Below are 23975 nucleotides of genomic sequence, written 5' to 3'. Positions count from 1 at the left end.
ACTATATAATCGTGCAAGTCAAGTTTTGACTCACTACTCGAAATAATTGTTGAAAAATTACAATTTGTGTAAAGTTCTTTTACATTTTGTGTAGAGTCCGGATGTATGGCATAAAAACGGCATTAGTACTGCTGTATCGTCGGACCACACGAAAATTAAAAAAAAAAAAGAAAATCGGAATATTACTTAGTTTCTACTTATAATACTAGGTTGTGGCCTTGGCACACTTGGTAGTGATTACTGTTTGAAATACAGCGTGGACATATGGCATGAAAACTAGCGCATAAAACACGAACCAACTTGTGTTAAGCGGCCACTAAAAACACGAACGATATCTTACCGAGTCATGGTAGCAGGGGGCTCGGGTGGTAGCATGGGGGTGCGTCCGTAGGGTGAAGGCGCGTCAGTGGCGGTGGGTACACGCAGAAGCGAGGCTAGTGGAAAAACATTTTATATGTCATAAAATGTATGGCGTATGTGTTGCACACCTTTGGGGAGGGGGATACTGAATGCCATCCAAAATGTACTATATAGGTTTGATGTTCCTCTTCTTTTCTGCAGTTTTCGTTTCTACGCTTACGACAAACTGTTCGCCTGTTTAGTGGAGCATTTGTTTCACACAATTTTAACAACTGACATACCTTGTTTGTTTACAACTCGAAAAAACTAAATCACGATATGTGACAATCTTATCATTTACGCACCATTTCCACACTGCCTTTCCCATAAATCGTAACAAGTGTACCTCTCCGCTAAATAGTCCCTTCCAGCTCCACATGTAGTGCCGCTTACAACACCAAAAACAACTAACAATATGTATTTTCTTAACTTCAACTATTCGCCCTCACCTGACTCACTCGCTCAGGTCATAAACCGAAATAAATTCTTGAAATAATCTGGTAAATTTTGTAGAACTGGTCCGGTGATACAGCAGTTAACCCATGAAAACTAAAGTGCAAAAAACAAATCAACGTGTGCTAAGTGTCACTGAAAGCATCAATGATATCCAACCGAGTCAGGGCAGAGAGAAGCTGGTGGGCTTGAGCGATAGTGTAGGGATGCGTCCGAAGGGAGCAGGTGCGTGAGCAAGGGTAGTGAAAACAAGTAGGTTTTGGCAACAATACGAGCTTCAATAGCACTTGTCATGGCTTCATACTAGCAACATTCCTTTTGTAAATATAAAATACAGCTTCCGTACACTGTGCAGAGATACACCGCCGGTGTAAAATAATATCTAATACAGTCATCTTTCATGAGAGTCGCTTATTTTATCGGTAGTAAATCACTTGTAATTATTTTACACAAGTAACCAGAACCTGTAAATTTAAAATACAATTGCATTACTTTGTATTTAATGCTGTTGCCTACAGAAATTTGTTCTTATAAATGTCTTTTCATGTAGAGTATTGAGTTTTACGTGTAAATTTTTCAAAACTTTAGCAGCACCGTATACAGGGTATTTCAAAACAACACCAACAACGTTTGGGAGGTGATTCCTGACATCAAGATAAGACGAAAAGTATAGACCAACCTGGGTGCACAAATGCTTTCTTTCGGAGTTATACGCTGCCGAAAATATGAATTTTAAAGACCCATAGCTCCGAAACTATGGAATCTATCGTAGTCGGGTCAAGACTTCACTTAGGAACTAATATGTGGGCTATCCCAAAATACATGTTTCAGAACCTAAGGTACTCAAACAACAATTTTTGAACAGAGAGTTTGGGTACGGTCTTATAATTTGAAGTACTCACAAACCACCTCTATAAAAATTGTTACGGTAGTACCGCAGGACTGCTCCAATTTTACGCCTAATTTTATTTTACACTCGAACCTGGACTGTTATAAAATGGCGTTCCCTCACAATGACCCGAGCCGTAAAATGGCTTTCCCTTCACGGGACAGATCAATTAATAATAATTTATATTATTTTTGAGTGATTTGTTGAGGACATAACATCTGGAAGAAGATCTAGGTGTACAAATCAAATAGATCAAACAACTAATTTTCTTTGTACTCATATGCACAATATCTGTAAATTCGAAAATCGAGAATGGTAATTTTGAATTAAGTAAGCTTCCCAACTGTAGTAGTAACTTTGTCTGTTGGAAAGAAAAAAAGAATAGCTTGTCATGAAGTTTTCAGTAACGTGAAGCATGTGTGTAGCAAACTTCTCAAAAAGCACTTTCATTTACAAGCTTACAGTAAAAAGAGAAAGAAAAACAAAGGTTGCACAAGTCCGTATGAAAGTAAAGAAAATGTTCCATCTGTTGCATAACTCATAAGTTCTCGAAAAAGGTCCTGCGTGCCAATCTTAAGAGTAGATTTGATTACCCCCGTAGTGTAATGATAGACCATTGCAAATGTAAAAATAGTTCTGCGTACGTCTATGAATTGTATTCCGAAAATTCTTGCACGAATGATAGTGATTTTAAATCCAGCGATCATAGTAGGTTATTAGCTGTTACTGAATCAGCTGTTACATCAGGTGCAGATCGCAGATCGTTTTTAAATGGTAGGAAATGTAAATCTTTTCGGAAAACATCCGCCAGATTAGCGAGTAAGCCACACGCTCTTGTAAAAGTCAAAATTAATTATAAATGCAAAATGAAATGTAGGTCAAAGATGCTTGTTGATGAGAAACCGTATGTTAGTCGTGTCATCATAACGGGAAAATCCAAATATACAGGCGCACCGAAAAACCAATTTAAAATAAAAAGTCTAATTAATGATCGTATAAGATATCAAAAAATACCAGCGAAGTGTGTTAAAAGTTTTCGAAAGAAATGGAAAAATTGTGAAGATTGTGGTACAAATGAAAAGTTAGTGAATCAGTCTCCTAATATAAATCATTGTTGCAATTCAAAGCATAGTAAGCAATCTAAATCTCGACGTAGTGTTACCATAATAAAAAAATGAAATGAAATCTTTGAGTTTTACGTCCTACGGTTATGCCGGTTAGGCTAAAGGAGACGGTACCATAATAAATTAGAAATTAAAACGTCCGAAATTTAGTGCTAGTAAAATGAAAATAAAACAGTTCAGTAAATTAAAATGCAAAACGCATATTATGAGATTCACTTTTGTGTCAAAATATGAGCTATGCACGTGTTATTGATTATCTTAGTATGCCCTAAAAAAAAGAAAGACGTTACATATTAAAACCCCATGAGTTCTTTATATATGTATATAAATGCCCCACGAGTTCGTTTTTTTTTTTTTTTTTTAATTGAAATAAGACACTTTCATTTAATGAAGTTTCGCGCAGCGAAAGTTCTTATGAATATTTCAGTGAACTTGTGTCGTCAATGACATTCAAATGGTATTTCTAGATTAAGTCAAATAACGATACAGGAATTTTGAACGTTTACCATTGCTCAATTGTGCACGTACATTTCTTTCGACCGCCAATGTGACTGCTCCAATTTTACGCCTAATTTTATTTTACACTCGAGCCTGGACTGTTACAATAGGATTCGGGCCAAGAGATTTTGAACTCAATAATAACACGAATTCCCTGCTTTTAGTCGACATTTAATTTCTTCATGAATATCGTTTCCGTCTGTTAATATTGATCCTAGAGCTCGGCAAAACCAAAACTGGAAAGGAAAGAAATAATAAAATAAAATTCATGGTCCACCACATTTAACTTTCTCTCTCCAACTCCTAAACTAAATCATTTTGTGCTCCAATTATAAATATCATCCATTTCTCTCTCGGAAACTATAAAAGAGATGTCCGTCCACTAATATGCTATGTCTTAAAGCAAAGTCTTTAATGTGCCAATATTCAATATATGCGTGGTGCCTCTTGATTGCCACCCCCTGCCGTATATTTTTATCTCTACATGGAATTTCACATACATGGGTGTATATTCGTTTGACTGTTTACTTTTGTAGGAACTTTACGTACAAGTTCAGATAGAGAACTTTTGACAATTTTAGGAATGATAAAAAAAATGGATCAAAAGATTGCGATCTTGGCCAAGAATTTTAGGAATAATCCAAACAAAAGCATCAAGAGATTGCAATTTTGGCCAATAATTAGTTTTTGTATCAGGGGCTACAAAATTTTTGAACAACCCCTAAATTGAGTTTTTTTTACGGAATAAGCACATCATACTGAGTTAAGTGATAGTTTGGGTTTGGCTACATTGTATCTACTTCTCCAGATATAAGGCGTACAAGAAAAGTTTTGTCTGAAATATATTGGATCTTTTGATCCAAAAAGATTTTCCATTGAAAAAAAAAAAAAAACTATATGTTTCGTTGTTGGTAATAACTAATAAGTATGAATCAGAAAAAGCGTACATTTTCATTAAGATGCTATTCAACGTTTTCGTCGTTTATCGATATAACGTAATAGTGACTAAAGGCTCAAGTCATGGTCTTGAACCAAGCACATTACGCATGAACAGGCTTTATTCTATATACATGTTGAAATTAGAATATACCTTCAGGCAATATATTTATCTTTGTTCACATTTGTTTTTGGTTTGTGGTGGACAGACACCGTTTCCTCCTACTTTCCTCATTGTACGGTTTCATTCATCCTCATCATCACTGACTTCTTTCGTTTACACGACAGCCCTAGGACGTAAAAGTGAAAGAGCTCATTTCATTTTCACATTTGTTTGTATTCATTCAGTAGTAACTTTTCCTGTTTTGGTAGGGTCAGCATTTTGCACAGCTCCATACTGTGAGATTCACACTTTAAAACAAAACAAAAAAAAGTTAAGCCCTTATCTATAGCATTTTGAAACTAACATAGTGGAAGATAGTGGCACCTTTGATAGCATTTCTTAAAAGATGTGATACTACAAACTTTATTCTACTCAAGAGCTATCACCAGTCAAAAAAAAAAAAAAAAAAAAAAAAAAAGTTAAGTGCAAAGAATTCGTGTCATTATTATTTTATAGCACCAAAGAAAATGGTCCACCCTATTTTGCTTAGTAGTCACCGCAAACCTGGTTCTGCACACCTGCAGACAGAATTCTCGTTGAGAGTTCATGTATTTTGGATCACATGTTCAACCGAAAATCCTCGTTTTCTCTTACTGGTATAGCTTCAGTGCTGGAAAAGGACGTCATATTAAAAAAAAAGAAAAATGTGTGATATTTAAGAGTCGATGTGTAAGTGACGTAGCTATTACTTACTGTGCATTACTGTGTACTGTACTATGTAGCTATTACTTATTGCACAGCCTAGTGGAGAAGTCAGATTAAGAAAAAAAAACAGCAGGTTTTATTGGGCAAAATTGGACTTTATTAAATTTTGTATGTACATTTTAAAGTCGTACTTCTGCTGAAAATACCATTTATGCGTTCGTGTTCTGTTGTACACATGCATTTATAGAATTCCCGAACTCCCTTATCGCACAAACGGAATTCATAAACCTCCAACCGTGTTTCGTGACACAAACTTTTCAGCCTTGACACTAGCTTATATTTCATTTCTAGAAAGTAGGATGTAGACAGTTCTGTAAAGTAACAAGGACGTGTGTAATTCTATACAAGTAATAATATCATGTGTACACCATGGGAAGGAGTTTGGTTTGTATGGCGTGATATTTTCTCAATTGAAACCGGAAATGGTAGTAAATATTTACCACTTCCAGTATCAGTAGAGAGAGGGAACATATTCTCGGGACGCGTGATTTAATTCAGAAAACAGCTTCTTTCTATCCGTTACATTTTTCACTCTACGACGGTTGATTTTTGACACTTTTAGGTTTGAATAGAGGGTTCAAAGGGAAGATGACACCCATTCTTAAAATACTAAATAGATACACACGAAAGAGAACAATATCATTTTTGCTCTATCTCGCTCTCTTATCGTTTTTGTTTTATGTAGATAATACTTGAAACTGGAAGTGGAAATGGAATTCTATGATGCCAGGTTTTAATAAAGGATGCAGATAAAATGTATTATTGGGGCGCTTAATCGATTGCAGGAAATCGTTTCTCAGTATATATATATTACCATTTTTTCTTTATACTGTTTAACTTAAAAACCAGAAATGGTGGGTTTAGTGTTACCAACTCTGAAAAATGCAATTACCGGCACCCCCTCATAATCCCCAAAACAAATGAGGAATAATTGTATTTTAAATCTTGAAACATATTGTTGAGTCTGACAAAAATACTGATCTGCTGGTAAATACCGACTGATTCTAACTCTATTCCGGCTTGAATATCACCGTTGTCAAAAACTTGAGTCCTACCTTTTCATATTTTACATCCTGCCTCAAACTGATGCTGATTCATCAAATAGTTCTTGAGAGTTTTTTTTTTTTTAATCTTCCGGATGAACACATGGGCAACGTAAATATATAAAGGTAACCAAGAAAGTTCTGTCGCTTTTTGTGGAGGTCTGTGTTCAATTGGCCCTCACACCGTGAGTTGAATGCGAATGGAGATACGCGGAAGTCAGTTGTTGGTGTAGGTATATCCAACACACTACCTGATTGTGGCAGTTCAGTTAGACCGTGAACTTGCGTAAGGACAGAGTGAACACAGGAACTCCACAGGGCGTCATAAAGGCGTGCATGCTGTACGAGTTCAAACGGGAGTCAAATGCCGCTACAGCGGGGCCGAAGATATGCCAGACCTTTTGTGAGGATGTCGTGACTACGCGAATAGTGCAGCGGCAGTTTAACAAGTTTAAGGACAGTGACGAAACAGTGGAAGACGCACCACGTGCCAGAAGACCAACCCACGTACAAAATGAAGATCTTCAGGAAGCAATTGAAGCGAACTGTGGCCAGACATGTGAGGAACTGGGACTGCAATTCAGTGTGAGTGAACAAACCATTCGGCAGTACCTCCATCGACTTGGGAAACACTACAAGTTGAGTCGATGGTTCTCACATGATTTGATTCTGGGCCAGAAGCCAACGCGAGTAGACACCTGTGTTACAAGTCTGAGGAAGAAGCCATTTCTGGACAGGGTGTTAACATATGATGAGAAGAGGGTCCTGTACGAAGCTCCACAGTTCCGTCATCATTGGTTAGCATCCCATGAGCCGGTTCCTAACCAGCACTTCACCAGAAGAAGGTCCTCCCGTGGGTTTGGCAGACTGCTCGAGGCATCGTACATTGGGAACTGCTACCAGCTGGTAAGAGCCAGTGTACTGTCAGTAGTTGAGCCGTATTCAAGAAAAACTCAAATCTCTGGAGCTAGCACTTCTGAATCGCAAAAGGGTCCTCCTCTTACAGGACAACGCTAAGCCCAACGTGGCTAGGATGACCTGGGACACCATTCTGTGCCTTGGAGGGGAAACACTATTCCATCCACCATACTCCCCGAACATTGCACCGTCCGATTATCACCTGTTCCATTCCTTGGACACTCACCTTAGATTACGCCAGTTCAAATCCCTAGTAGAGGTGCAAAATGCAATTGATACCTTCTTCGCTTCACGGCCCAAGATGTTCTAACGCGATGGAATCCATGGCCTTCCAGAACGTTGGCAGAAGGTCGTCGATGCTGATGGAGACTCTTTTTGATCTTTCAGCTTCGTCTTAGGTGACATATCGATGTTCGAAGGTGGTGGGTGAAAAAGCGACAGAACTTTCTTGGTTACCTTTATATAAGGGAGTTTTGGTAAGCCAAACTCCTGATAAGATGCTCGTTGAATAGAAATAAAATCCCATATTACACTCATGATTCAAATACCTGGGCCAGCCATTCTGACTGAACATTTCTTTAGTTTCTCTCAAAATGCACCAGGCAAATGCTGGATAGTATCCCAAGGCCAACATTATCCAAGTGTAGTGTTGATAAAATGTTGACCAGGTTCCGTGAAGCCATATGAAGAAAACGCTGTGGCATGTTGAGCGAAGGTGTCATCCTTCTGCATAACAATACCAAGCCCCATACTGCTCGCCAAACTTAAGCACTGCTACGACAGTTCAAATTGGAAGTGTGGAGCCACTCACCTTATCGCCAAGATTTGGCTTCCAGTTAATATTTCCTTTCTCTTGTATTGAAGGAGCGCCTCTCTAGAACAAGATTCGCTTCAGACTGTGTTGTGAAAACAGCTGCTAAGACCTGGATGAATGGGAAGGGACGTGATTCCTACGAAACTGAGTTTTAGAAGTTGGTCCTGCGTTCTGATAAATGCCTGAATCTATTTTGTGATTATGTAGAAAAGTGATCGGCATATGTGGATTTTTTTTTTCGTTTATATTTTCTCTCTCTTGTTAATACATTTCTTCTCAGCTTTGTAATTTCTTTTTTCTATTCATCCTTGTATAATCGTATTAAGGTTATCATTTCAACCCAAGTTTTGAAGTATATTTTTGGAGTGCTTTTGTTTGTTTTATTATATTTTTCGAACAAAAGATCCAATATATTTCTTGGATTCAATATATTTCTGGTTTCTTACCGGGGAGATCCACTAGTACGAATCTAATTAACCTTACGCAATTTATTTTGGACTCCTTGAACGGAAACAGTTGTTCTATTGATGTAATATATACCGACTTTGCGAAGCCATTTGACAAATTAGATCATAACATATTGCTTAACAAATTAGCAAATTTGAGCTTATCAGAAGCGTTATTAACTCTAATTAAATCCTATTTAAGAGAACGTGTACAGTTTGTTACTTATAATGGGCTATGTTCAGATAGATACGTGATTCATTTAGGAATACCTCAAGGGTCTAAACTGGGTCCACTCTTTTTTCCTTTTGTTTATTAATGATTTGCCTGGCGTTATAAAATATTCCAAATGTCTGTTGTACGCGGATGACTTAAACATATATCTGGCAATAAATAATATGGAAGACGCAAAGAAATTACAAAAGGATCTTGACAGTTGTTACAAATGGAGCATTGATAATAAATTACAATTTAACGTTAAAAAATGTTCTGTTATTACTTTTTCACGACAGAGTGAACCAGCTCAATATAATTATAAAATTTCCAACAATGAAATATTACAAAGATCAACACAAATTAAGGATTTGGGTGTTACTTTAGATACAAAATTAAAGTTTAATCTACATATTGATAGAATTGTTAATGAATCCTATAAAGCTTTAGGATTCATAATTAGAAATTCAAAGGAATTAAATAACGCAGAAGTGTTAGTTAAATTATTTAATTCATTAGTTAGAAGTAAATTAGAGTACGCTTCATTAGTATGGTCCCCCTGTTATGATAATCAAATAAGGAAAATCGAATCAATACAAAAAATATTTTTAAGGTATTTATGGTACAAAATATTCAAAATCTCTGTGTATGATATGAAAGTGAACTATAGTGTTATCTTAGAGTGAATTTAATTGTATGTCTCTGGTGAAAAGGAGGGAAATAATGCATCATGTTTTTCTGTTTAAAAATATTAATGGTATTATAGTTAATCAAGATTTTCTGGAAATTTTAAAATTTAGCACTAGTAGATCCTTAAGAGTACGAGTACCATTTGTTATACCTAAATCTAAAACAATCTCCCATAAAAATTTACCACTTGTGAGACTTTGTAAGAAACATAATGATATAAAATCTGGAATAATCGTGGATTTTACGATGTCTTTGGAAAAGTATATAAAATTGATTCAATTGTTTTTGAACCCTGTTTATGTAATGTAATGATTGTTATTGCATTCAAAAAAAGAAAAAATAGCCTGCATGAATGTTGCTATTTTAGACTTTTTTCTTTTTTTTCTTATATTTATTTTAATCTAATAGATTATTTAGCAATTTCTCAATTGTATGTTGAATTTGTGTTCACCTGTTGTAATTGGAGCAATTGGCTCTGTTATAGGTGTATGTTAAATAAATAAATAAATAAATATGTTGGTATGCTATTCCCCTCAAGTCCGGCTCGAATGTGTTCATATCTTCTATGGAACTTTTCCCCTACTCTATAGTCCACGCTACCCGCCCTCCTCCTCTGTCGTTACGTGCTACGCCTCTGCCTTCACTTGTCAGAGTAATCCAGACCCCCTACCCTCGTAATGTCCGATGTGTATAAACTGTTGTATACATGTAGGCATTCATTTTTATATGTTTATGATGATGATGATGATGACAGAAATAAGGCAATATACGCCCCTGTGTGAATGCACTGTAAAGTCCAATACACCACTATACATTGAAAGATCAGTTCCAGGAAGTGGGGGACGTTGCCCCCTTGCCTTTCAACTCTTCAACCATGTAGTTGATCATGTCCATGATATGTTGATATGCTATTCCCCTCAAGTCCGGCTCGAATGTGTTCATACCTTCTATGGACCTTTTCCCCTACTCTATACTCCACGCTACCCGCCATCCTCCTCTGTCGTTACGTGCTACGCCTCTGCCTTTACTTGTCAGAGTATTGTGGAATATACAGTTACATTGTAGTATATGTTTAATTGCGCTTCTATGCGTATTTTCATCAAACTCGTGCCATATTTCGTCTCATTATCCACAACGTGTGTTGGCAGTGCTCCTACTCTTCCTCCCATAAGTACGGAACGGTTGAGATCGATGGTTTCTCAAGCCTATGGATTTTCGTGTTCACTAACATAAATCGATTGACCATAGCGTCGTTCCACATTTCGTGTGACACCAGGAAAAGTTTTCTTGATAGTGTAGCCAAACCCAAACTATCAGTTAACTCAGTATGATGTGCTTATTCCGTAGAAAATACGAAAACTCGATTTAGGGGCCGTTCAAAAATTGTGTAGCCCCTGATCCAAAAAATATGGCAAAGATCGCAAATTTTTGTTCCATTTTTTGTTTTCCTAAAATTCTTGTTATTATGGTTTCACCTTCGCCTTAAAAAACACTGGGTACTTTTCGACTGGGAGAAATTCCAACAACCCTGGGATAGGATCACAGATTCGTTACCAGGGCATATCGGTTTTTCCGGGACAACAGTGTAGGTGTTTTTTTTTTTTTTACTATTTATTTATTTATTTATTTTTGTAAGTGAGTTCATTTCATCTGTCTTATTTGTTGTTCATCTTCTTTATCCTTTAGGATTAAAGATTTAATTTCATTTACTGATATTCACACATTTAATGAGTTAACCAAATGGAATAATTTGTTTACATCTACTGTGATAACCCTCTTTGTTAAATGTATGTTTCAAATATTTATTGTTTATTTACGTATTTCAGAAGACAATTACCCAGACTTTCGATAACAGAAAGTTCCTAGTTACAAGACTACCTCGTTTTCAGAAGAACTTATTTTTTGCTTGAAGAATTCATTATCCGAACTGGAAACAAAGTCTACAGATCAACGGGATTTAGATCATCCATTGCTATGGGTAAAAGTCTGTGCGCTCTACATTCTGAATTTCCAGCTTTTCGGATATATGGACAAGAAACTTTCCAGACAAGTGTGGGATCTTAATAGAAAGGTAAGGAAGTGTTTGAAGTGTTCAAAATCTTTAATAACATTTATATCATTAAATCCCTGTTGTTACCGTCTTGAATTTCAGATACTTCCACAAATGGTTCATCTTGACACTCTAAACTGATTGCTGGGGGTGAATTAGGGTGAGGGTCAATTTTCTGAGGGCAATCCTCTGCAGATGAAGCGTTTTTAACCGAACGGCTCTTATTTTAATTTTTTCATGATCAATAAATACTCGGTTAAAGAGCAATATTAAAAATATATCACATTTAAATATCATCTAAGTCTTTAGGTAAGTCAAATTCATTTTTTTTCCTCCAAAGAAGATATTTCGTGCAAAATAATGATAATCAGTAAAATAATTCAAAATATTTGATAGGTGTGGTCGAAAATATTGATTTGCAAATTGCACAAAAACTAAATTTTTGGCTAAAGGTGATTGAAGCTATAAGTTAATGTACAAAATCGCATTTGCTAAACCACTTGCTTGAACTTCCCTTATTAATTTATATCTATTTAATGACTTTCTACGCTTAAACTGTTAATAATTATTGCTATGATTAAATTATTTTGAGAAAAGTACATCAGTTAGATACAAGATTATAATGAGGATTATTAAATATTATAATTTTAAATAGATGATAGGGTTGTACTTATTCGAGTATGATTTTCAGTAAATTAGATTTACATACGCTGTACGCCAAATATATACTCCTGTGACTAAACAACTGGTCCTGAAGTTTGTAAGAAAACATGTAGTGGAAGGTATGCACTTCGCTGACTGATATACAACTCCATTGCCCAATAGAGCACCTCCATAGCCTTATGGTCAGAGGATTCGTTTTTGGTGAGCGTGATTTTACTTAGGTAGATTCAAACTCAGCTGGGAGCTCCTCCGTGGCTAAGCGGTAAGCGTACGCGCCTTTGGCGTGGGAGACCCGGGTTCGATTCCCGGCGGGAGCTCATGTGGTTCGGATTCCACGTTAATCAGTAGGTCCACGTCTCATATAGCCTCGCTGCTGAAAGGGACGCTAAACTAAAATCAACTCAACTCAAACTCAGCTGGATACAACATTTCGGATATAAACTCGTTTCGATCATTTGTTATTGTAGTTGGTCCAGTCTTTCATATCCTATGTGTTGCAAAGGGTGAGAAGCAAAATCTATTTCGCAATAATGGAACTTAATATTGCAACATCCCCTCATATGTGCTTCTCCACAAGGACCACAAAGCAGCCGACGGGTGCCTTTCCGAAGGTATACAAGGAGGACACGACGAAATATGAGAAGAAGCACATACGGGCTCTGCATCCAAAACCGGCTATAAAAGAGAACGTCAAGAGGCAGAAGATATCAATCTCCAGCAGATCACATCCTATATTTCCTGGGCGGGAGAGACTCTCTAAACTTAGCAAGCACTGAGCAGGAGATACTAACCCACTTCTGTGCTGCTACGGGCATGAGGTTCCTATCCGTCTTTGCGCTAAACTTGGCAGAAGACACATAATCAACAACCACAAGACCTCCGCGCTGCCCTGGGGAAGAGTTCCGACTCTTAGAGAAAGGATTGTAGAGACAGTACTTACTTAGAAACTTATAATAAAAAGGTGAGGGGAAACATGTTTACCGCTTCTCTACCTTGCAGTACAATATTTTATAATTAAATTAATATAAAGCAGTTAATATTTCTGGTTTATTTACAATTTTACGGATAACTTATCTCTATATTGTGATACTGTACTGTAGTCCTTAAAAGTACCCCTTCGTAACTAAGCGGCTAACGTATGTGCTTTCTATGTACATGATTTCGGGTTCGGTTCTTGGTGAAGGTACTTGGCTTGAACACCGACACGAGTAATGGTTTAGATCGCACTTCAAAACAATATTTTGTGGTCTAGTGCTTCTGTCCCAAAGACTTCGACGTACTAATCTGTTTTCTTGTAGTAACAGTTTTTGCTTTAAATTCGTGCTCCTATTTTTTAAGCTGGTGGAGGAGTTCATCATCCTAAGCCAAATCCACTACCGAACGCTCTAAAGAAACTTGATACGTATTGAAGAGGAAAAAAAATAACTATCCAATTTTGTGCACACATAAAATAAATAAATAAATAAATAAATAATGAATAGATAATATAAAACTACGCTCACGAATTCTATCATTGTAGTTATACTTCTGTAATTCCTGAATTTTCTTTAAACTTTCGACTCCTGCCTGCACTCTTGGTCATGGAAGTTAAAAACAGGTACAAAAAGAATAGAAACATCAAGGAATAAAAACGGAACAGACTTACGAGTTCCTTCGTGGCTAAGTGGTTAGCGTACGCGCCTTTGCCGTGGAATACCCAGGTTCGATTCCCAGCGCGAGCTCACGTGGTACGGATTCCACATTAATCAGTAGGTCCACGTTTCATATAGGCTCGCTGCTGAAAAGGACGCTAAACTTAACATCAAATCAAATCAAATGGAACAGACTTTTTAATACCAAGGGAAGAGCTGTATTGTATGGAATCAATTTCATTTGGAGATTACTATTCATCTGGAGACGAGATTACTGAAATAATTGACAACTTGTTTCCGTACAACACAGCTCTTCCACAACACGGAATCAACTTCATTTGGAGATTACTATTCATCTGGAGACGAGATTACTGAAATAATTGAAAACTTGTTTCCGTACAACACAGCTCTTCCACAACACGGAATCAACTTCATTTGGAGATTACTATTCATCTGGAGACGAGATTACTGAAATAATTGACAACTTGTTTCCGTACAACACGGAATCAACTTCATTTGCAGATTACTATTCATCTGGAGACGAGATTACTGAAATACTTGACAACTTGTTTCCGTACAACACAGCCCTTCCACAACACGGAATCAACTTCATTTGGAGATTACTATTCATCTGGAGACGAGATTACTGAAATACTTGACAACTTGTTTCCGTACAACCCAGCCCTTCCACAACACGGAATCAACTTCATTTGGAGATTACTATTCATCTGGAGACGAGATTACTGAAATAATTGACAACTTGTTTCCGTACAACACAGCTCTTCCACAACACGGAATCAACTTCATTTGGAGATTACTATTCATCTGGAGACGAGATTACTGAAATAATTGACAACTTGTTTCCGTACAACACAGCTCTTCCACAACACGGAATCAACTTCATTTGGAGATTACTATTCATCTGGAGACGAGATTACTGAAATAATTGACAACTTGTTTCCGTACAACACAGCTCTTCCACAACACGGAATCAACTTCATTTGGAGATTACTATTCATCTGGAGACGAGATTACTGAAATAATTGACAACTTGTTTCCGTAAAACACAGCTCTTCCACAACACGGAATCAACTTCATTTGGAGATTACTATTCATCTGGAGACGAGTTACTGAAATAATTGACAACTTGTTTCCGTACAACACAGCTCTTCCACAACACGGAATCAACTTCATTTGGAGATTACTATTCATCTGGAGACGAGATTACTGAAATAATTGACAACTTGTTTCCGTACAACACGGAATCAACTTCATTTGGAGATTACTATTCATCTGGAGACGAGATTACTGAAATAATTGACAACTTGTTTCCGTACAACCCAGCCTTTCCACAACACGGAATCAACTTCATTTGGAGATTACTATTCATCTGGAGACGAGATTACTGAAATACTTGACTACTTTTTTCCGTACAACCCAGCCCTTCCACAACACGGAATCAACTTCATTTGGAGATTACTATTCATCTGGAGACGAGATTACTGAAATAATTGACAACTTGTTTCCGTACAACACAGCTCTTCCACAACACGGAATCAACTTCATTTGGAGATTACTATTCATCTGGAGACGAGATTACTGAAATAATTGACAACTTGTTTCCGTACAACACAGCTCTTTCACAACACTGAATCAACTTCATTTGGAGATTACTATTCATCTGGAGACGAGATTACTGAAATAATTGACAACTTGTTTCCGTACAACACGGAATCAACTTCATTTGGAGATTACTATTCATCTGGAGACGAGATTACTGAAATAATTGACAACTTGTTTCCGTACAACCCAGCCTTTCCACAACACGGAATCAACTTCATTTGGAGATTACTATTCATCTGGAGACGAGATTACTGAAATACTTGACTACTTTTTTCCGTACAACCCAGCCCTTCCACAACACGGAATCAACTTCATTTGGAGATTACTATTCATCTGGAGACGAGATTACTGAAATAATTGACAACTTGTTTCCGTACAACACAGCTCTTCCACAACACGGAATCAACTTCATTTGGAGATTACTATTCATCTGGAGACGAGATTACTGAAATAATTGACAACTTGTTTCCGTACAACACAGCTCTTTCACAACACTGAATCAACTTCATTTGGAGATTACTATTCATCTGGAGACGAGATTACTGAAATAATTGACAACTTGTTTTCGTACAACACAGCTCTTCCACAACACGGAATCAACTTCATTTGGAGATTACTATTCACCTGGAGACGAGATTACTGAAATAATTGACAACTTGTTTCCGTACAACACAGCTCTTCCACAACACGGAATCAACTTCATTTGGAGATTACTATTCATCTGGAGACGAGATTACTGAAATAATTGACAACTTGTTTCCGTACAACACAGCTCTTCCACAACACGGAATCAACTTCATTTGGAGATTACTATTCATCTGGAGACGAGATTACTGAAATAATTGACAACTTGTTTCCGTACAACACAGGTCTTCCACAACACGGAATCAACTTCATTTGGAGATTACTATTCATCTGGAGACGAGATTACTGAAATAATTGACAACTTGTTTCCGTACAACACAGCTCTTCCACAACACGGAATCAACTTCATTTGGAGATTACTATTCATCTGGAGACGAGATTACTGAAATACTTGACAACTTTTCTTGAGATATAAAATCTTATCTTTTACGTAGTTGAAATAGGAAAAGAAACTTGAAATTTGTTAGAATTGTGGGTTTAAGTGGTGCGAAGCTTAAGGCCGAGCAAACGCGGAGGTTTGGGGGCAAAGACCCTTGCTGGCCAAATTCTGCAAAAATATTAACAGCAAATGCACGAAATCCACTCTTGATGCGAAGGCTGAAGTAGTAGGGACCCCGTTATATCTAGTCGAGTCAGCAAAAATTTTTGTGACATCATAGGTCAAAGGTCAATGACCTTGGCCCGGGGTCAATGACCTAGGGGTACCTAGGACCACCCCCTCTAAATTTTGGCAGGGGTACCTTGGCCCACCCCCTAAATTTTGGCAGGGGTACATAGGACCACCCCCCTTAAATTTTGGAAATTGCCAAATCTAAAAATTTGGTATGGTAGCCTAGGACCGTAGTATGTACCTCTATCAGTATTGGGTGTCTATGTTGTTCCCTTTCATGGGTAAAAAATTGCCAAAAATTCAAATTTCGGGGGTTTTTGACCTAATTTATCCCCTTTGATGAGGTGTTATTACCCTATATAGTTATATGGGCGTATACAGGGGCCCATTACCTTTCATAACATATGGGTATATTAATGCACCCGTTGAAAAATTTGGGAGGGGTACCTTGGCCCACCCCTTAAATTTTGGAAATTGCCCAATTTCAACATGCGGTATCATAGTACAGGACCCTAATATGTATCATGATAAATTTGGGTGGTCTACCTCGTTTCCTTCTAGGGGTACAAAATTGCCAAAAATATAAACGTAAGCAATACGTTGTACCACGTGTTTGGTTTTTCGACCTAATTTATCTCCTTGGATGAGGTCCTATTACCTTATATGATTATATGGTCATGTATAGGGGTCCATTACCTATCATAAGACATGGGTATATTAATGCACCCCTTGAAAAATTTGGGAGGGGTACCTTGGCCCACCCCTTAAATTTTGGAAATTGACCAATTTCAACATTGGGTATTATAGTATAGGACCCTAATATGCATTATGATAAATTTGGGTGGTCTACCTCATTCCCTTCTAGGGGTACAAAATTGCCAAAATATAAACGTAAGCAATACGTTATACCACGTGTTTGGTTTTCGGCCTAATTTATGTGCTTGGATGAGGTCCTATTACCTTATATAGTTATATGATCATGTATAGGGGTTTATTACCTATCATAAGACATAGGTACATTTGTGCACCCCCGGGAGGGGTACAATGGTCCACCCCTTAAATTTTGGAAATTGACCAATTTAAACATTTGGTATTATAGTACAAGACCCTAATATGTATTATGATAAATTTGGGTGGTCCACCTCGTTCCCTTCTAGGGGTACAAAATTGCCAAAAATATAAACGTAAGCAATACGTTATACCACGTGTTGAGTTTTTGGTCGATTTTATTCCCTTTGATGAGGTGTTATTACCTTATATGTTTACATGAGCGTATACAGGAGTCTATTACCTTTCATAAGACATGGGTATATTGATGCACCCCTTTAAATTTTTGGGAGGGGTACCTTGGCCCAACCCTTTAATTTTGGAAATTGCTTAATTTCAACATGTGGTGTCATAGTACTGGATACTAATATGTATCATGATAAATTTGGGTGGTCCACCTCGTTCCCTTTTAGGGGTACCAAATTGCCAAAATATAAACGTAAGCAATACGTTATACCACGTGTTTGATTTTTGACCTAATTTATCTCCTTGATGAGGTCCTATTACATCATATAGTTATATGGTCATGTATAGGGGTCCATTCCCTATCATAAGACATAGGTACATTGATGCACCCCGGGAGGGGTACAATGGCCCACCCCTTTAATTTGGAAATTGCTCAATTAAACATTTGGTATTACAGTATAAGACCCTAATATGGATCACTATAAATTTGGGTGGTCCACCTCGTTCCCTTTTAGGGGTACAAAATTGACAAAATATAAACGTAAGCATTACGTTGTACCACGTGTTTGGTTTTTGACCTAATTTATTTCTTTGGATGAGGTCCTATTACCTTATATGGTTATATGGTCATGTATATGGGTCCTCGCTATCATAGTACATGACCTCAATATGTATCATGATAAATTTGGGTGGTCCATCTTGTTCCCTTTCATGGGTAAAAATTGCTAAAATATAAACATAAGCAATATGTTGTACCATGTGTTTGGTTTTTGGCCCAATTTCTTCCCTTTGATGAGGTTTTATTACCTTATATGGTTATATGGTCATGTATATAGGTTCATTTCCTATCATAAGATATGGGTACATTGATGCATCCTTTAAAAATTTGGGAGGGGTATCTTGGCTCATCCACTCGGTTTTAGAAATTGTTTAATATAAGCATTTGGTATCATAGTACAGGTCTTCAATATGTACCACTATAAATTTGGATGGTCCACATCGTTCCCTTTTCATAGGTAAAGAACTACCAAAAATCAAATTTCGGAGGTTATTGACCCCTATTTAGCATGTTATATGGTTTATTACCTTTATATGTTTATGTTCCCTTTTAAATTTGGGAATTATCAAATAACAAAATTCGGTAAACGTTTTCTAAGACCCATTGTAGATGTTGATGTTCCTCTTATGGCCAAATATTCAAAATTTAAATGTTATTGACCGGCTTTATTATTGAATAAGTACAGGATTTATTACTTTTTTCATAAGACACAGGTGTATTTGTGTACCAATCTTAAATTTTTGGGAGGGGGTACATTTCTTATTGTCGTATCAATAATTGGTAATTGGATAGTATATCATTCATTGGGTAAATCATTGTCAAATATGAGTATGATCACGTGATCAGTTATTAACCTATGATGGGATTAGGAGTCCAGGACATTGGTACATTAAAACTTTGTAGTATAATTTAAGAATTGTCAAATGAAATTACGTCATTGGTTTTGATTATTCACGCCAAATATAAACGTAAGCAAGACGTTGTACCACGTGATTGTCCTTGATGAGGTAGTGTACAGGGATTCATTTCCTTTGTTGTGGTACTTCTTAAGTTTGAGTACACACACTTCTAGAAAACAGTTGGTTCTACTCAGGTAAACAATTGACGGACATTATTGACCTTATTGAACATATAATAATATGATTAACTTTAAGACTTAGGTATATCAGGAGAAGTATTCTTTAAATTTGGGAATGGTGATAAACAGAATTTTAACATAAGGCGCGAAATTAGAAACAATACATTGAACTTTAGTCACAGCTCATAGTCTAAGATCATTGGTGGTGATTGATTTGAAATCTGATAGCTATCCTTATTGAATCTTATGACTCATAGACGAAAGGCAATACATGCTACAACACTGGCAAAGTTATTGTTAATGCAATTTCATTGGTTGATCACTATCTTTCCTGCAATCTGATTGGTTGATCACTATCTTTCGTGCAATCTGATTGGTTGATGATTTTCAAATCTTTGCTGTATTCAGTTTTAAGTTTTGTTTAACATTTAAAAATCTTGGTTTCGTTCAACATTTTGCACTCACTGATAAATATGATCAAAACCGTTTATTTGTTAATCGAATAGTTAAAAACCGGATAAAGTTTGACGGTTAACCGTGAAACGTAAAATTTTTTAGTTTGAAAATTTTTTGTTTGAAAGTTTTTGTTTGAAAACTCTTGTTTCAAATTTGTGTTTGAATTTTTTGTTTCAGAATTTTGTTTGAAATTTGTTTCAAAATTTTTTGTTTGAAAATTTTTTTGTTTGAAATTTTTTTGTTGCAAAATTTTGTTTGAAAATTTTTTGTTCGAAATTTTTTGTTTTGAAATTTTTCGTTTCCAAATTTTTTTGTTTAAATTCTTTTTGTTTCGAAAGTTTTGTTTGAAATTTTTTGTTTGAAACTTTGGTTTGACATTTTTAAAAGTTTGTGCACTCGTTAGTAAAGAACCGGAACTGTTAGAACTAAAACCTCTGGCAACATTGTGGTGCAATAGTACACGTCAGAACATAGGGTTGTACTTGAAATGAAAAAACACAATTCATTGAAATGGATCATTTTATTACACTCCACATACATCCATACCAGATAGTGGTTCTGGATATTGTCGATACAATGTATTTTGAACTTCTTGCACTAGTTTGTCTTTAGCATATAATTTTAATTCCAGTTGAAGTCTTTTAAGGTCTAATGCAATATCAATTGGTGGAAACTCAATGTCCATTTGATCACAAATAAACTGTTTATCAATACATGTATGCACCCACGAACGATGTTGACAACCATCACAATATCTAGATACATGTTGTACAATATGCATAACACATTTTTCAAAATAGTACTTTTTCAGGAATATACTAGTTTTGTTGCACACTTCCACTGCATGTTTCACACACTGGAATACGCTGATGAATTTGTTCCATTCTGTTTGTGTTAGATACACCATGTTGCGAGGGACATGAAATGTACTCTTTTTACGTAACAACACCATCTTCTCTTCGAGGACTGTACGCATCACCACTTCATGATTTGAGCCTAATGATTTGACTATGGTCACATTTAGCTCATCATGAAAATAATCGTTCATTTGGTCGATTCGTGAACATAATATTTGCCATTCTTCACAGGTCAGTTGTACACCAAATTGTTCTGCTTTGCCCAATCGAATTACTGGTTCAAATGTTCTAGCACTGATACCAATCATCACATGTTTTGTTTGAAATATATTTATTGGATAATAGCTTGCGAAGATGAACTCTTTATCGTTAGAAGTACACATCTTTCCTCCTGAAAAGCACTTGCTCAAATGATTTCATGAGCTGACACTGTATTTGCTGGTTTATAATTATTGCTGACGTCATTGGTAAGGAATGTGCTGACGTTTGAATTCATGATTTCATCACAGTTGCTGACGTCATGCCGACCAACCACATTCATACAACTACAGCTGACGTCATTGGAAAGAAATGTGCTGATTCATGATTTCATCACAATTGCTGACGAATCTGGCTGTGTACTAAATTCAAGTTGATGACTTCGACCCAAGAATCCTTTGTAACATAAAGATACAGATCCAGTATTTAAGAAACGCAGCAGTTCTTCTTGTTTTGATGGTTCCACGGGTAAATATCTTGCTGGTAAAATTATATTCTTATCATTTTCAAGCTTCACTACGATTCTTAATCCAAACTTTGTAGGGATCATTTGGCTAGCTAAGATTCTATAAGGTACATTCTGTTGTAAATCAGTAATCTTGGTAAATGATTTCATCACATCACGTGTGTTTAGAAACTGCAGACAAGTAGCCATGATGACGTTATCATGAATACTAACTCGAACGATACTTATATATAATGCAAAACTGATGACGTTGCATTATCATGTTCTGACGTGTACTATTGCACCACAACGTTGCCAGATGTTTTTGTTCTAAACAGTTCCGGCTAGTGCATACCTGTATTGATAAACAGTTTATTTGTGATCAAATGGACATTGAGTTTCCACCAATTGATATTGCATTAGACCTTAAAAGACTTCAACTGGAATTAAAATTATATGCTAAAGACAAACTAGTGCAAGAAGTTCAAAATACATTGTATCGACAATATCCAGAACCACTATCTGGTATGGATGTATGTGGAGTGTAATAAAATGATCCATTTCAATGAATTGTGTTTTTTCATTTCAAGTACAACCCCAGGTTCTGACGTGTACTATTGCACCACAATGTTGTCAAAGGTTTTTGCTCTAAACAGTTCCGGTTCTTTACTAACGAGTGCACAAACTTTTAAAAATGTCAACTCAAACTTTGAAAGAAAATTTCAAACAAAAATCTTTGAAACAAAATTTTGAAACGAAAAAAAATTCAAACAAAAAATTTCAAACCAAAAAAAATTCAAACAAAATTTTGAAGCGAAAAAAATTTCAAACAAAATTTTGAAACAAAAAATTTCAAACAAAAAATTTGGAAACGAAAAATTTTAAACAAAAATTTTTCAACAAAATTTTCGAACAAAAATTTTCAAACAAAAAATTTCAAACGAAAAAATTTTCAAACAAAAAATTTCAAACGAAAAAATCTCAAACAAAATTTTGAAACAAAAAAATTTGGAAACGAAAAAATTTTTCAAACAAAAAAATTTCAAGCAAAAAAATTTCAAACTAAAAAAATTTTACGTTTCACGGTTAACCGTCAAACTTTATCCGGTTTTTAACTATTCGATTAACAAATAAACGGTTTTGATCATATTTATCAGTGAGTGCAAAATGTTGAACGAAACCAAGATTTTTAAATGTTAAACAAAACTTAAAACTGAATACAGCAAAGATTTGAAAATCATCAACCAATCAGATTGCACGAAAGATAGTGATCAACCAATCAGATTGCAGGAAAGATAGTGATCAACCAATGAAATTGCATTAACAATAACTTTGCCAGTGTTGTAGCATGTATTGCCTTTCGTCTATGAGTCATAAGATTCAATAAGGATAGCTATCAGATTTCAAATCAATCACCACCAATGATCTTAGACTATGAGCTGTGACTAAAGTTCAATGTATTGTTTCTAATTTCGCGCCTTATGTTAAAATTCTGTTTATCACCATTCCCAAATTTAAAGAATACTTCTCCTGATATACCTAAGTCTTAGAGTTAATCATATTATATGTTCAATAAGGTCAATAATGTCCGTCAATTGTTTACCTGAGTAGAACCAACTGTTTTCTAGAAGTGTGTGTACTCAAACTTAAGAAGTACCACAACAAAGGAAATGAATCCCTGTACACTACCTCATCAAGGACAATCACGTGGTACAACGTCTTGCTTACGTTTATATTTGGCGTGAATAATCAAAACCAATGACGTAATTTCATTTGACAATTCTTAAATTATACTACAAAGTTTTAATGTACCAATGTCCTGGACTCCTAATCCCATCATAGGTTAATAACTGATCACGTGATCATACTCATATTTGACAATGATTTACCCAATGAATGATATACTATCCAATTACCAATTATTGATACGACAATAAGAAATGTACCCCCTCCCAAAAATTTAAGATTGGTACACAAATACACCTGTGTCTTATGAAAAAAGTAATAAATCCTGTACTTATTCAATAATAAAGCCGGTCAATAACATTTAAATTTTGAATATTTGGCCATAAGAGGAACATCAACATCTACAATGGGTCTTAGAAAACGTTTACCGAATTTTGTTATTTGATAATTCCCAAATTTAAAAGGGAACATAAACATATAAAGGTAATAAACCATATAACATGCTAAATAGGGGTCAATAACCTCCGAAATTTGATTTTTGGTAGTTCTTTACCTATGAAAAGGGAACGATGTGGACCATCCAAATTTATAGTGGTACATATTGAAGACCTGTACTATGATACCAAATGCTTATATTAAACAATTTCTAAAACCGAGTGGATGAGCCAAGATACCCCTCCCAAATTTTTAAAGGATGCATCAATGTACCCATATCTTATGATAGGAAATGAACCTATATACATGACCATATAACCATATAAGGTAATAAAACCTCATCAAAGGGAAGAAATTGGGCCAAAAACCAAACACATGGTACAACATATTGCTTATGTTTATATTTTAGCAATTTTTACCCATGAAAGGGAACAAGATGGACCACCCAAATTTATCA

At 35.9% G+C, this 23975-nt stretch overlaps 1 long non-coding RNA gene across 4 annotated transcripts in view; it reads left to right on the top strand.

Moving 5' to 3' along the window:
* LOC145687811 (uncharacterized) overlaps positions 1-23975 on the top strand; it is a 59251-nt gene that overhangs the window by 1294 nt on the left and 33982 nt on the right. For all 4 annotated transcript variants that reach the window (XR_014131778.1, XR_014131780.1, XR_014131777.1 and 1 more), the window contains exon 2: positions 11116-11360. This is a non-coding gene — a long non-coding RNA (uncharacterized LOC145687811). The remainder of the gene's footprint in view (positions 1-11115; positions 11361-23975) is intronic.

This window comes from Thermobia domestica, chromosome 6, assembly GCF_964235325.1.
Source record: "Thermobia domestica chromosome 6, izTheDome1.hap1.1, whole genome shotgun sequence".
NCBI classification, from domain to species: domain Eukaryota; kingdom Metazoa; phylum Arthropoda; class Insecta; order Zygentoma; family Lepismatidae; genus Thermobia; species Thermobia domestica.
Note: the sequence above shows the minus strand (reverse complement) of the source record. Positions and strands in the feature narration are given on the sequence as shown.